The 13,431-nt window shown below is 36.5% G+C and overlaps 1 protein-coding gene across 2 annotated transcripts in view; it reads left to right on the top strand.

The window, feature by feature from the left end:
* THSD4 (thrombospondin type 1 domain containing 4) overlaps positions 1-13,431 on the top strand; it is a 927,982-nt gene that overhangs the window by 591,119 nt on the left and 323,432 nt on the right. The gene's annotated exons all lie outside the window — the stretch shown is intronic.

Genomic DNA, 13,431 nt, shown 5'->3' with positions numbered 1-13,431 from the left:
TATATATTTTTATTTACCTAGTTGTTATCTTCTCTATTAGAATATAAACTTCTTGAGCGTAAGGACCATTTTTTACCTTTCTTCATATCTTCACATTTACCATGGTTCCTGCTACACAGTAAAATTTTAATGAATGCTTGATCAATAACTGACTAGTGGACCCCTCTCCTCCCTGCTTCTCTTTTTCTATGTCTGTCCCCTCCCTTTGTACTAATAGACAAATTCAAAACCATAACTCAGGTGTATTAATGAACCATGAATCCACTTTTAGTAGATGATGTTAAAGAACAAAGAGGACTTCCAAAAGTCAGATGATTTGTTGTTGTTTAGTTGTTTTCAGGCATGTCTGACTCTTCGTGGCCCCATCTGGGGTTTTCTTGGCAAAGGTACTTGAGAGCTTTGTCATTTCCTTCTCTAGCTCATTTTATGGTTAAGGAAACACGGGTGAACAGGGTTAAGTGATTTGCCCAGGGTCACACAGCTAATATGTGTCTGAGGCCAGATGTGGACTCAGGTCTTCCTGACTCCAGGGCTGACACTCTATCAACTGAGCCACCTAGGTGAATTCTTCATCACAGAGCTAAGCTTGTCAGGGAAACTTAAAAGATTCAGAAGGGTCTTAGGCTATTTTTGGAAATTCTTTCTGGATTAACAAAAAAGTTATTTTTTTTTCATAGCAGCTCTATCACATACGTTTCAGAAGTACTCCATCTTTTTCATAGATTTTTGTAAGATGTCTGGAATGAAGTTACAAGTCTAGGGTTGAAGCAGAGGATGTTAGTTACTTTTTTTTTTAACTCTGCACCACTGCTATTATTAAATGTTAACTAGCCTAAAAAGATGAAGAAGCAAGTAGTTAATTTTGTTGGCAGAATTTAAGAGTTTCATATTAGCTTTTTTTAAACCACTTTTCCAGAAAGACATTCTCCAAAAAACCTGTTGAATGGCTTGCTAAAAAGTCAAATTATATGGAATTACCTATGAATTTTACAAAAGGGAATATCTTTTGATCAAATGAATATTTGCCTAATGGATGTTTTTTCCACTTTGTATTACATGTTGGTATGCATGCTACATTTCAGCTTTGCTTTATATTTACCTTTTAAAATATTATTTTTCCTTTTTTAAAAAAGTCCGATTTTGCTGATTCATTGTAATGTGAATGCATTTATTTACTTTGGTATTAGAGGCTATTATGAATTGAAAGAAAAGATTCCAACCCATGTTTGGAAATTTCAAGTTCAAACAGTTTTAATGGATAAATGGAGTGATGACTATAAAAAGATTATATGAAGATGTGCAAACACTACTTAGCTGAAGATTTGTATTTCCTTGCTTCTACCTGGCACAAAGGGAGAACAATTTCCTTTTTAACCAAGCAACTCTATCCTAATTAAGAATGTCTTCTTTTTTTCCCCCTATTTCTTGGTTTGTTTTGGAGGGATATGTGTGTTTTTTCTCCATTGATTCTCTACAGCTATCTAGTCCAACACAAATTTACTAAGTGCCTACTGCATGCGGAACGCTTTATGAGACCTGTGGAATATCTAGCCAAAATGATAAAAAGTCTCATCCTTAACTTGATTGACCTCAAGGAACTTACAGTGACGGGAGATGAGGTAGGGAGAGGAGGAAGGTGGATATATATATATATATATATATATATATATATATGTTCACAAATAAGTATATAAAGGATAATTTGAGAAGAAAGAGAACACTAATAACTAAGAGTATAAGGAAAGTTTCTTATAGGAAATAGAACATGAACTTAGCCGGGGAGGAAGCTAGGGGATTCTAAGAACCAGAGACAAGGATGCAGTACCTTTCAGACATAGAAGGAAGTGGAAAATGCAGTGTTTAGTTTGCAGAACAGAGATTTTGGTTGGAACAAAGGAGAAATGAAGAAATAAATCTGTAATGGTAGGCTGGAATAAGATTTCAAAAGCCTTTAAATGCCGAGTTGAGGGGTTAGTCATTTATCCTAGGTACATTTAAGAGGGAAACCTCTAAAGGTTCATTGATCTAGGGAGTGATATAGTCAGACATTTTGCAGAGTGGATTAGAGAAGGGAAACACCAGACACCAGGGATCTAGTTTGAAGGCTAGTAAAATAATGCAGATGAGAATTGGGTGATGAGTGAGATGAGATGAGGAAAAGGGAAGAGTTGAGGATGACCTAAATGTTGTGAATAATGTTACAGGAAGAATGGGAGTTGATGGGTACACTCAGAATCTCCCTGAGTTCATTTCCTCATATGTAAAATGAGAATAAGGATAATAATTCATACAGGAGCAAAATTATGTATAAAGTGAGTTTCAAATATATTACCAAATTAATGTCAATTATCATCATCGTAATATCAATCTTGTTCTTATCACATCTAATGGAATTCAGATAGGAACAAACGCTGGGGCAAGTTGCTATCTAGTTATTATTCTTTTCATATTTAAGGTTCTGCAAAATATTACAGTGAGTAAAGTGAGTAAAATGATTGCCTTTTGTAATTGAATAAAAGTATTGAGACCTAAAAATATTCTGTTGACTCACTGAAAACATATTCTCAAAAACTCCAAATGCTCATGGGACAACCATACTTATATGTATCTCATCATGCCCCTGGGTGGTTTTGTTTTATTTTTTTTAGGTCTCTATATTTTGAAAGCTTTTAATTCCACCTAGTTTGGAAATTATGAATATTTGATAAAGATACATCTATTTAAAATGTTATTGAATATTTATGGATTAATGTTATCATCTCATTTTAAAAAATAGAGATCATATAGAAATATTCAGAGGGAAAACTTCTATCTTTTGCTTTTATATTTTATCCTTTGTGAATGATTATGCAAGTGGGTAAAGTGACTGTTTCTTTGTAAATGAATGAGAGTATTAGGAAATAAACACATCTTCTGTAGACTCATTGAAAATAATTTTGGAATAATCCCAGTTGGAGACAAGGCAACCAAGATGATATATCTGTTCTCCTATTCCTATATGGTTTTAATTTTCATTGTTGGATCTCTCTCTCTTTTTTTTTTATTAAAGCAATCAGGGTAAAGTAACTTTCTCAAGGTTATACGGCCAGTTATTTCTGGGTGTGGTGCTAAGTATCTTAGCCTGAATTTGATCCCCAGGTCATCCCAACCCTGGAGCCGGAGCTCTTACTTGCTGAGCCACCTGGCTGCCCCTAAGCAATTGGGGTTAAGTAACTTGCTCAAGGTTACACGGCCAGGTGTTTCTGGGTGGGTGCTAAGTTTCAGAACCTGGATTCAATCCCCAGATCATCCTGACCCTGGAGCCGGTGCTCCTACTCGCTGTGCTATCTGGCTGCCCCATGTTGGATCTCTTTATATGGAGTTTTTTGTTCCATGTAGTTTGGAAATTATGAGCATTTGGTGTGGGAATAGGTATTAATATTCTTAAAATTTTTAATAGGTCAGTGTTGTTTAGGCACTTGTGGGCAGCAAGAGTGGAGGAGAGAGACAGACAGAGAGAGAAGTGGGGGAAGGAAGATAGGGACATAGGGGTAGATCTAGATATATTAAAATGATAACTGAACCCATGGGAGATGATGAAATCCCTTATCAAAAAAATAAGGAAAGAGGAACAAATAGAGAGCTTTGGAAGACAGTAAAGGAGATTGAGGACATCTCATCATAAAAGAGGATAAGAGCATTGTCCCAAAGACACAGGAAAGAGGGAATATTTAGGAAGAAGAAAGGTTGAGAAATAAGGAAGGGATCAATGGTGTCATACACTGAGAGATTAAGGATGATGCTTGAGATATGGCCATTGGATTATCAAATAAGAAACTACTGGTATCCTTGAAGAGAGCAGTCGTAATCATGTGGGGAATGTAGAAATGTATTCTGGGTATCATGAATCACTTAATGAAAGGAATGTAGGAAGACTATAACATAATTTTGACTTAATGTTGGCATCTCCCTTTATCATTGTTTTGATAGTGTGGTATCTTTCAAATGCACAACTTCATTAAGTATTTGAACATTTTAAAGGAAACTAATAACCAAAGTAGCAATACCTGAAATTACTGCAATGAGAGCAGAAGAGAGAAGGATATAGTATTAGGACATAGCAACAGATATAAAATTACAATTTTCTAAGATATATTAGGTTTCAAGAACTATCAATGAAGATGTTCATTAAATATAATTTATATAGTTGTATATGCACATAGTTTCTAGTCTTAATGAGTCAGGGATGGTGACATTACAGAATGGCAGAGAATACTTAGCAAGTGCTTAGAAATTTTGAAGTTTGTGTGTATATGCACACCTGTAATGGAATTGTCAAAAGAGCTGTAGTGTTTTATTTGAGAGAAAAAATGGTGACTGAATTAAAAAATATATTATTATTGTTTTCCTATTAAATTTTGAGTTCTAAATTCTCTCTCTCCTTCCCAAGCATTGCCCTCCCTATTTTACCCTACACTGTAAAAGATCTTCTTTGCATGCCTCTTTTATATGAGAAAGTTTTCTCCCTTCTTTACCATCTCCTCATTTTGTGGGGTTTGGAGGAGATCATTTCAACCTCCGTCTATGTAGTATCCTTCTAACTGCTCTAATAATGATAAAGTGTTTTGGAGTAACATGTATCTTCTTCCCATATAGGCATGTAAACAGTTTAACTTACTGAGTCCTTTATTATTACTTTTACATGTTCACCTTTAAATGCTTCTCTTGAGTCTTCTGTTTGAAATTCTGTTTTCAGTTTTCTATCCATCTCCTGTCTATTCATCAGCAGCACTTGAAAGTGCTTAATTTCATTAAATGTCCGTATTTCCCCAAAAGGATTTTACTTAGTTTTGTTGTGAATGTTATCCTTAGTTCTAGTCCTACCTCTTTTGCTTTCTGGAATATCATGTTCCGAATTCTCTGATCCTTTAATGTAGAAGCTGCTCAATTTTATGTTATCCATCCTGACTATGGCCCCTTTCTTTCTGGCTGCTTGAAATATTTTCTCCTTTACCTGGAAGCTATGAAATGTGACTATAATATTCCTTGGAGATTTCATTTTGGGATCTCTTTAAGGAGATGATTGGTGGATTCTTTAAATTTCTGTTTTATACTTTGGATCTTAGATCAAGGCAGTTTTCTTTCATAAATTCTTAAAGTATGATATCTAAACTCTTTTTTTTATCATGGATTTCAAGTAGTGCAATACTTTTTAAATTATCTCTCCTCAATTTATTTTCTGGTTCACTTGTTTTTCCAATGAGACATTTAATATTTTCTACTATTTTTTCATTTTTTGACTTAGTTTTATTGTTTCATAATGTCTCATGGAGTCACTTGCCCAATTCTAATTTTTAAGAGATTATTATTTTGTCCCAACTTTGGTTTGTAAGGAATTCTTTTCACCATTAAATTTTGTACTTCCTTTTTCATTTGACTTATTTTGCTTTTTAAGGAGTTCTTCAGTGAATTTTTGTTCCTTTTTTAACCATTAAGCTGATTCTGTTTGTTTTGTTATTTTTACTCTTTCAATATTTTTCCCAATTATAAGTAAAAACTATTTTTATCATTCATTTAGAAAATTTTGAGTTCCAAATTTCCAAATTATTTCCCTTCCTTCCTTCCACCAAGACAGTAAGTAATTTTATATAGGTTATACGTGTGCAATTATGCAAAACATATATATATATATATGTGTATATATATATATATATATATTAGTTAAGTTGTAAAAGAAAACCCAGAACAAAAAAATAAAGAAAATGAAAAATAGTATGCTTCACTTTGCATTCAGACTCCATTAGTTCTTCCTCTAGAGGAGAATAGCATTCATCATGAGTTCTTGGGAATTTTCTTCAATCATTGTATTGATGAGCTTAGCTAAGTCATTCACTATAATATTGCATAATGTGTACAATGTTCTGGTTCTGCTGCCTTCATTTTGTATCTGTTCATGTAAGTGTTTCTAAGTTTTCCTGAAATCTACCTGTTCATCATTTCTTTTTTTTTTCTTTTTTTTTTCTTTTTGCCTTTTGGAGGGCAATTGAGGTTAAATAACTTGCCCAAGGTTACACGGCTAGTTTTTTTGTGTGGGTGTTAAGTGTCTGAGGCCGGAACCAAAATTGGGTCCTCCTAACTCCAGGGCCGGCCGGCGCTTTACTCACTGTGCCACCTAGCTACCCGAGAATTTCTTATAACACAATAGTATCCCATTACATTCATACACAGCAATTTATTCAACCATTCTCCAACCAATTGGGCATCCCCTCGATTTCCAATTCTTTGCCACCACAAAAAGAACTTATGTTAATATTTTTGTACAAATGAATCCTTGTGCTACCTTTTATTTCTTTGGGATAGAGACATAGTATTTGTGGTTCAAAGGTTATGCACAGTGTGATTGTCCTTTGGGCATAGTTCCAAATTGTTCTCCAGAATAGTTGGATCACTTCACAGCTCCACAAACAGTGGATTAGTGCCCCAGTTTCCCCACATCACCTCCAACATTTATTACTTTCCTTTTCTCTCACATTAACCAATTTGGTGGTATATCAGCAATGCCATATTCACAATGCCTATGGAAATTATAGATATGAAGTAATATATCAGAGTTGTTTTACTTTGCATTTCTCCAATCAATAGTGCTTTAGAGCATTTTTTCATATCACTATAGATAACTTTGGTGTCTTTGTCTGAAAACTGTCTCTTCATATCTTTTGACCATTTATCCATTCGAGAATGACTTGTATTCTTATAAATTTGACCCAGTTGAGAAATAAGGTCTTTACCAGAAACACTTGTTGTACAAGTTGTTTCCCACTTTTCTGTTTTGCTTCAGATCTTGGTTGCATTGTTTTGTGCAAAAACTTTCCCATTTTCATACAATCATAATTATCCATTTCACATATTGTAATGTTCTTTATATCTTGTTTGGTACTAAGTTCTTCCCTTATCCATACATCTGATTGATCCATAGATCCATGCTTCCCTAATTTGCTTATGGTATCAACCTTTATGTCAAAATCATGTACCCATTTTGACTTTGTCTCAGTTTATGGTATAAAATACTAGTCTATACATAGTTTCTGCCATACTGTTTTCCAGTTTTCTTAGCAGTTTTAGTCAAATAGTGAGTTCTTATCTCAAAAACTTGGGTCTTTGGGCTTATCAAACACTAGTTTATTATATTGTGTCTTGGGTGCTTAATCTATTTCACTGATCCATCACTCTATTTCTTTTATTTTTTTTTAAGCAATTGGGGTTATGTAACTTGCTCAAGGTTACATGGCCAGGTGTTTCTGGGTGGGTGCTAAGTGTCTGAGCTCAGATTTGATTCCAGGTCATCCCAACTCTGGAGCCAGTGCTCTTATTCACTGTGCTACCTGGCTGCCCCCATCACTCTATTTCTTAGCTAGTATCACATTGTTTTAATGATTAACATCTTATGATATAGTTTGAGATCTGGTACAATTCTATTTTTTAAGGTGCTATTTTCCTTAGTATTTTTTGTTCCTCTCTTACCAAACTTTTAATTCTACTTTCCTAGTTTTCTTGCATCACTCTTTTCTCTTCCCATTTTTTTCTCTACCATTTTTCTTTCTTCCCTCCCTCTCTCCTTCCCTCCCTCCCTCCCTCCCTCCCTTCCTTCCTTCCTTCCTTCCTTCCTTCCTTCCTTCCTTCCTTCCTTCCTTCCTTCCTTCCTTCCTTCCTTCCTTCCTTCCTTCCTTCCTTCCTCTCTTCCAGGAATTCTTGTTGGGCTTTTGTTCAATTAACATCTTTCTTTGAAGCTTTGCTTGTAGCTCTTTTCACATTTTTTCCTTCTGGGTTTGTGTCTTTGTCTTCTCTACAACCATAGTATCTTTTATGCTCAAGGTTGTTGTTTTTTTTCCTTGATTTTTTGCTTTTGATCCATTTTTCTAGCTTATTTCTTGCCTTTGATGTTTATGTTAAAGTTCGACTCTTTGTACCTTAGGAGGAAATGAGTCGGGGACTATCCCAGCCTTTAGGCTTTTTCATGTTACTGCTTTCAGAACTAGGTCTGGGGGGGTCTGAAATTTTTTGTGCTTTCAAGAGGTCTTCTGGTATGTGCTCTGGTTTTTACCCAAGAAGGCCCCCTGCTCCCCTATGGCCACAAGCTCAAGCATTTTTCTTGGACTTAGAGCTCTGACAAAGACCAGGTATGGCCACTGTATGTTGCTGCAAAAGCCAGAACCTTTCCTCATTGATTCTAGGGCAAACAGCCTGAATATGTCCTATGGTGGCATCTTCAGTCCTAAAACTCTAGTCATCAATCAGCCAGTCAGCAACCATTTATTCAGCACCTACTACCAGGTACAGTGCTGTTTGTTGACTTGACTTACGGGTACATAGTATCTACCACATACAGAACACAAAATTAAGTGACTACCCCATTACAGCTCAGAAAAGGAAATCAGGTTCAAGACCACCAAACCCAGGAACATCTGAGAACAAAATGCCATTCCCTCTCCCTCAGGAAGAAAAATTGCCTTGTATTTGTTTTGTAGATATTTATACATATTGTCTTCCTCAAAAAATTGTAAGGTCTTTGTGAGCAGAAACTATTTTATTTTTCCCTTCCTAATCAAAATTATGCTTTAGAAATTATAAATATTGTTTCTTTTAAATAAAAAGAGTAAAGAAAAACAAGAAAGCCTTCAACACTCTGGACATGGTCACTAGTTTTTAGAAAGTTACCTCTGTAAAAAAGAAAGTAAAAAGAGGGAAAAAATGACAAATTTAATTAATGGGCATATACAATTTAATATTTGGAGTTTATTTTGTTGTATAAATGTATGATTGAATCTTACTACTGTTGAAATACAATGTGTGTCATTTGCTTATTGTGTATAAGTGTTTACAGAATTTATTTTTGTTTTTAAGCATCACCTTTTGTACTGTCATCTGCTCTTAAATCTACTTACTACTTCTATAGCAAAAAAATGGCTTCAATGGGATTAAATCAGAATTATTTCTGATTTTGTAGTTACAAGAATTATTAATGCAATTATTAAGCTTTTGACACTAATGTTCTGTAGAATTAATCAGTTTCTCACTAGTATGACCTCCTGGGAAGTAAGACTCAGCCACAAGGAAAATGCCCCACAGGCATGCATGTGTGTGTGCGTGCATGCATGTGTGTGTGTGTGTGTGTGTGTGAGAGAAAGAGAGGGAGAGAGGGAGAGAGAGGGGGAGAGAGAGAGAGAGAGAGAGAGAGAGAGAGAGAGAGAGAGAGAGAGAGGATGAGAATGAATGAATGATGAATGAATGAATGAATCCTGGGTTTGGACTAATTGTTTTCAGGGATTAAGGAGCCATACATTCCTGAAAGCAGTAGGCCTTTTTATTTGATCTGTTTAAAAGAAAGCCCAAGGGAAAGTCATACTGTTTAGCTAGGTAGAAGAACTCTATATTGTTGGACCTGAAGTGTCTCCTACCTCTGACATCACAATCAGGAAAATAACAATAATCTAGGAAACTGGAAGTTTCTTGTATGGAATGTTCCAAGTGTGGATGTTCTCGGATATTGGGAAGGAGGGATGTAGTTCCAGTGCAGAAAGAAGGGTGTATGGAGTTGAAACAGGACCATAATGATGTGTATTTTGCTACCAAGTTTCCTTTTGGGACAATGTTTAGTGGGCTGATAATGGGAGTTCAGGTGGGTAGGGTTTAGAGAGGATACAAATGCCTTTAGAGACTTTGGGTTTTTGAAAGTTGACTGGGCAGTGGAGTAATTTTAACCTACCTTCCTAACTAGAGTTCATAGGATCATAAATTTAGAGTTGGGAGATACTTTATAAAGGACATTAAGGCCAAATCTTTCATAGTAAAGAAAGTGAGACTTAGTTGACAGTGACTTGCCTAAGTACAAACTAGTTGATGTTATTGTAGAACATTGGATCACTGCATGTAGTTAAGGCTGAAAAGTATCATGAAAATAGTTATAGGGGTGGGGAACCTGTGGCTTCAAAGTCCCATATGGTCTTCTAGGTCCTCAAGAGTGGCTCTTTGACTGAATCCAAACATATCTGTGAAGTTTAGATTCAGTCAAAGAGTTTCACTTAAAGACCTAGAGGGCTACATGTAGCCTTGAGGTCTCAGATGGTTGTTGGTGGTGGCAGTTGTAATAGTAGCAGCTATATGGTGATATAAAGTTTGTAAACTGATTTACAAATATCTCAAAACAACCCTGGAATGTAGGGGCTATTATTATCTCTATTTTATAGTTGAGGAGACTCAGGCAGAAAGAGGTTAAGTGACTTGTCCACGTGGTTAGTAAGTGTCTGAGGCCAGATTTGAATTCAGCTTCTCCTGATTCCAGGTCCAACATTCCAGTCATTGTGCTATCTAGCTGTCACAAGTACAGCATTTATATATAACTTGTGGCATAGAACTCACCAGAGACTACAGTTTTGCACCAATTGGATTCAGTCTAGAGAGCTATCCCAAAGAGGGTTCATTATGTTTCCTTGACTGGTCCCACCTGAAGTTGCTGCAGAAAAAATTTCCGATATACTGAGACAGTAGTTCTTTTCTAGGTTTCTCCAAATTTGTTTACAGAGTCTTCAGATTTTGTTCAAGCATTCAAGGTATAATACAGATATTAGGCATGCAACAGTCTTTACTTCTCCTGACAGAAAATCCAGAACATATGAAGAATTTTCAGGAGCACAAAAACAGAAAAAATATGTATAGTTTTCAAGAGTTTACCAGCTCTCTTCTAGAACTGAAGCTGAGCTTTCCACTGGGACAACCCTTTGACCTACTAGTTCATCTTTCCCATAAAGTACTCTTTGGTTCTCCCAAGACTCAAAGGACCACTTGGTGATTTAGTCCCTCTAAGAGGTAAATAGTGCATTTCTGAATAGGCAGTGCTGTTCCTGTGAGATGTACTCTCCTTGAGTTCATAAGCTTGGCCCTTCCAGCAGAATGCTGAGTAGAACCCATGTGGGAGATTCTCTCCTTTCTCTCAAGAGCACCCTGCATTAGAAGGTGCTTCTCTCTCATGTCTAATTCCTGAGACACTTGGAGAGACTTGTGAAGGTCAGTATTTGAGGTTATCCATTAAGTGACTCCTCAAACTGGCACTTCCTGAAATCTCCTTTCTTTGGTCAGAAAATGCTGGATTCTGGAATCATATTGCTCATTGAATTCAAAATCGGCCCTCCTCCAAAAACAACTTCGGGCTCCATGAATATTGTTCATGATTTATCTTCTCTGGCCCTGTGCAAGTATGTGTGCATCTCTGACATATACTTTTTTTTTTTAAAAGCAATTGGGGTTAAGTAACTTGCTCATGGTTACATGGCCAGGTGTTTCTGGGTGGGTGATAAATGTCTGAGGCTGGGATTCGATCTCCAGGTCATCCTGACACTGGAGCCAGTGCTCTTACTCGCTGTGCTACCTGGCCGCCCCACTGACATATACTTTTGCTTCAAGTTGCCAGACTGAAAAGGTACACCTTTTTCATCAAGAATCTCTCTCCTTGAGCCAATTATTAGAAATTCCTCATGTCATATCAGCAAGGCACTGGAAGTGCCCCTGCCATATCGCCATACCTTGTAAACTTATCAGGCTGATTGGGTGTATTTATTAGATTGATCAGAGAATTTTCTGCCTAATCTCCTTTAAACACATAAGCAACAGAATCCATATTTCTCTCTTAATACCCTATGAAATGCTTGAAAGTAGACAGAAATTTAATTTGAAATGTCTGCCTTGGCAGCTGCCTAATTAAAGCCAGTTTCTGGTTGGCTTTTCTCCCTCCACCTTCCCACAGGTATTATGTTCTCTTTCTCCTAGAAACAGTAATTCTCTTAGAGGTCAGGTTGACCCTGTTTTCTTCAACATTTTTAGCCTTGACTTGATAAAAACACATATGTAGTCCTTAGAAGACTCAAACTAAGGAGGACACAGGAAGATCTTGCCAGGCTAGACTAATGAGCTAAGTGTATTAAGATGAAACATAATGGAAAGACTTAAAGGAATACTTCAAGGTAGCTAGGTAATAAGGTGGATAGAGTGCTGGACCTTGAGAAGTCAAGACCTGAGTTCAAATCTAGCCTCATTCATATTTTAGACTAATAACCTTAACCTCTGCCTCAGTTTCCTTATGTTTAAAATGGAAATAATAATAGCATCTACTTCCCTGACTTGTTATAAGGATCAAATGACATGATTTTTGTAAAGTACACTGCATGCCTTAGAGTGCTATGTAAATGCTAGCTGTTATTATGTTTAACCTGATGAAGAGAAGACATTCTAGGAAGACTTGAGAGCTGTGTTTGAAAAATGATGTGGAAATAAACTCATAATTATTCAAATGCATTGACATTTCTATAGCATTGCAAGGTTTGCAAAGTGCTTTATCATATTATTCTATCTGAGCCTCACAAAGCCCTGTGAAGTACATATTACAAATATTATTCCCATTTTACAAGTGAAGAACCTTAGGTCTGGAAAGCTTAAGTCACTTTCCAGGGACACAGAGTGAATAAATGACAAATGTGGTATTTGAATCCAAGTTTTCTTGACTCCAGATCCTGGTGTTCTTTATATTACAATAAATACTACCTCTCCCAGAAGGATTAAATTTGTTCTCCTTGGCCATTGTGGGCAGAAGTAGGAATAATGGGTATAAGTGTAAAAGAAACCAATTTAGTCTTGCTCTAGGTATAGCAAGTAGGTTTTGGCCTTACTGTCTCAGAGGAAGATCAGCTACATCTCCCCATATGATGGGGGGGGGGGGGGCTTTTCCATAAAACAAATCATTTTATGCCCCAATTCTGGGTGTGTTCCTCCCACTGTTACTCCTACAGTGACTGATGCCAAAGTTCTATTTAACCAGTTAACGTAACTTAAATTTTACAAAAGCTATCTCCTTTGAGAATAGAACAAGAATAGAAGTACAAACATTGTTTCCTTTACTCCCCAACACTTCTCTAGCATACTCTCCTTGATGGCACCATATGGCCTGGGGAGAATGGGATCAGACTTAACATCATTCCTATATAGCATTATTCTCCCCAAGATCAACTCCAAAAGCAGTATACCTGCTAGAGCCTCTGTTATACCCATGGATGAACTGGGTCCCAAGGATTACTACATTCTACATTACTACATTATTTCATTCCTTGGGACCTCAGAGCCAGATCAGATGACTTCAAGTCCTAGCACAGACTCCACTCCCAGATCTGCTAGGGACTTGCTTTCCTTATCTTTTGAAACTTACAATGTCATAGACTCCAATCTCTGTCTCTTGTAATGAATATGCTAAAGCAAAGAATCCAGGCCCACATTCATAGATATTGGGGCCTGGGGGTGCTAGGAACCCTGAAATTCAAGGGCAAAAGACATGGGTCTTGCCTTGAAATAATTCCACCCAAGACTTCTTTTAGTCAAAGCACTAGTTGAGGTGGGCAAGATTTTAAGAAT

The sequence above is a fragment of the Petaurus breviceps genome, unplaced genomic scaffold, assembly GCF_028583685.1.
Source record: "Petaurus breviceps papuanus isolate PSGF00001 unplaced genomic scaffold, PetGlider_PUasm1.0 37, whole genome shotgun sequence".
In the NCBI taxonomy this organism is placed as follows: Eukaryota; Metazoa; Chordata; class Mammalia; order Diprotodontia; family Petauridae; genus Petaurus; species Petaurus breviceps.
This window is presented reverse-complemented; position numbering and strand designations above follow the sequence as displayed.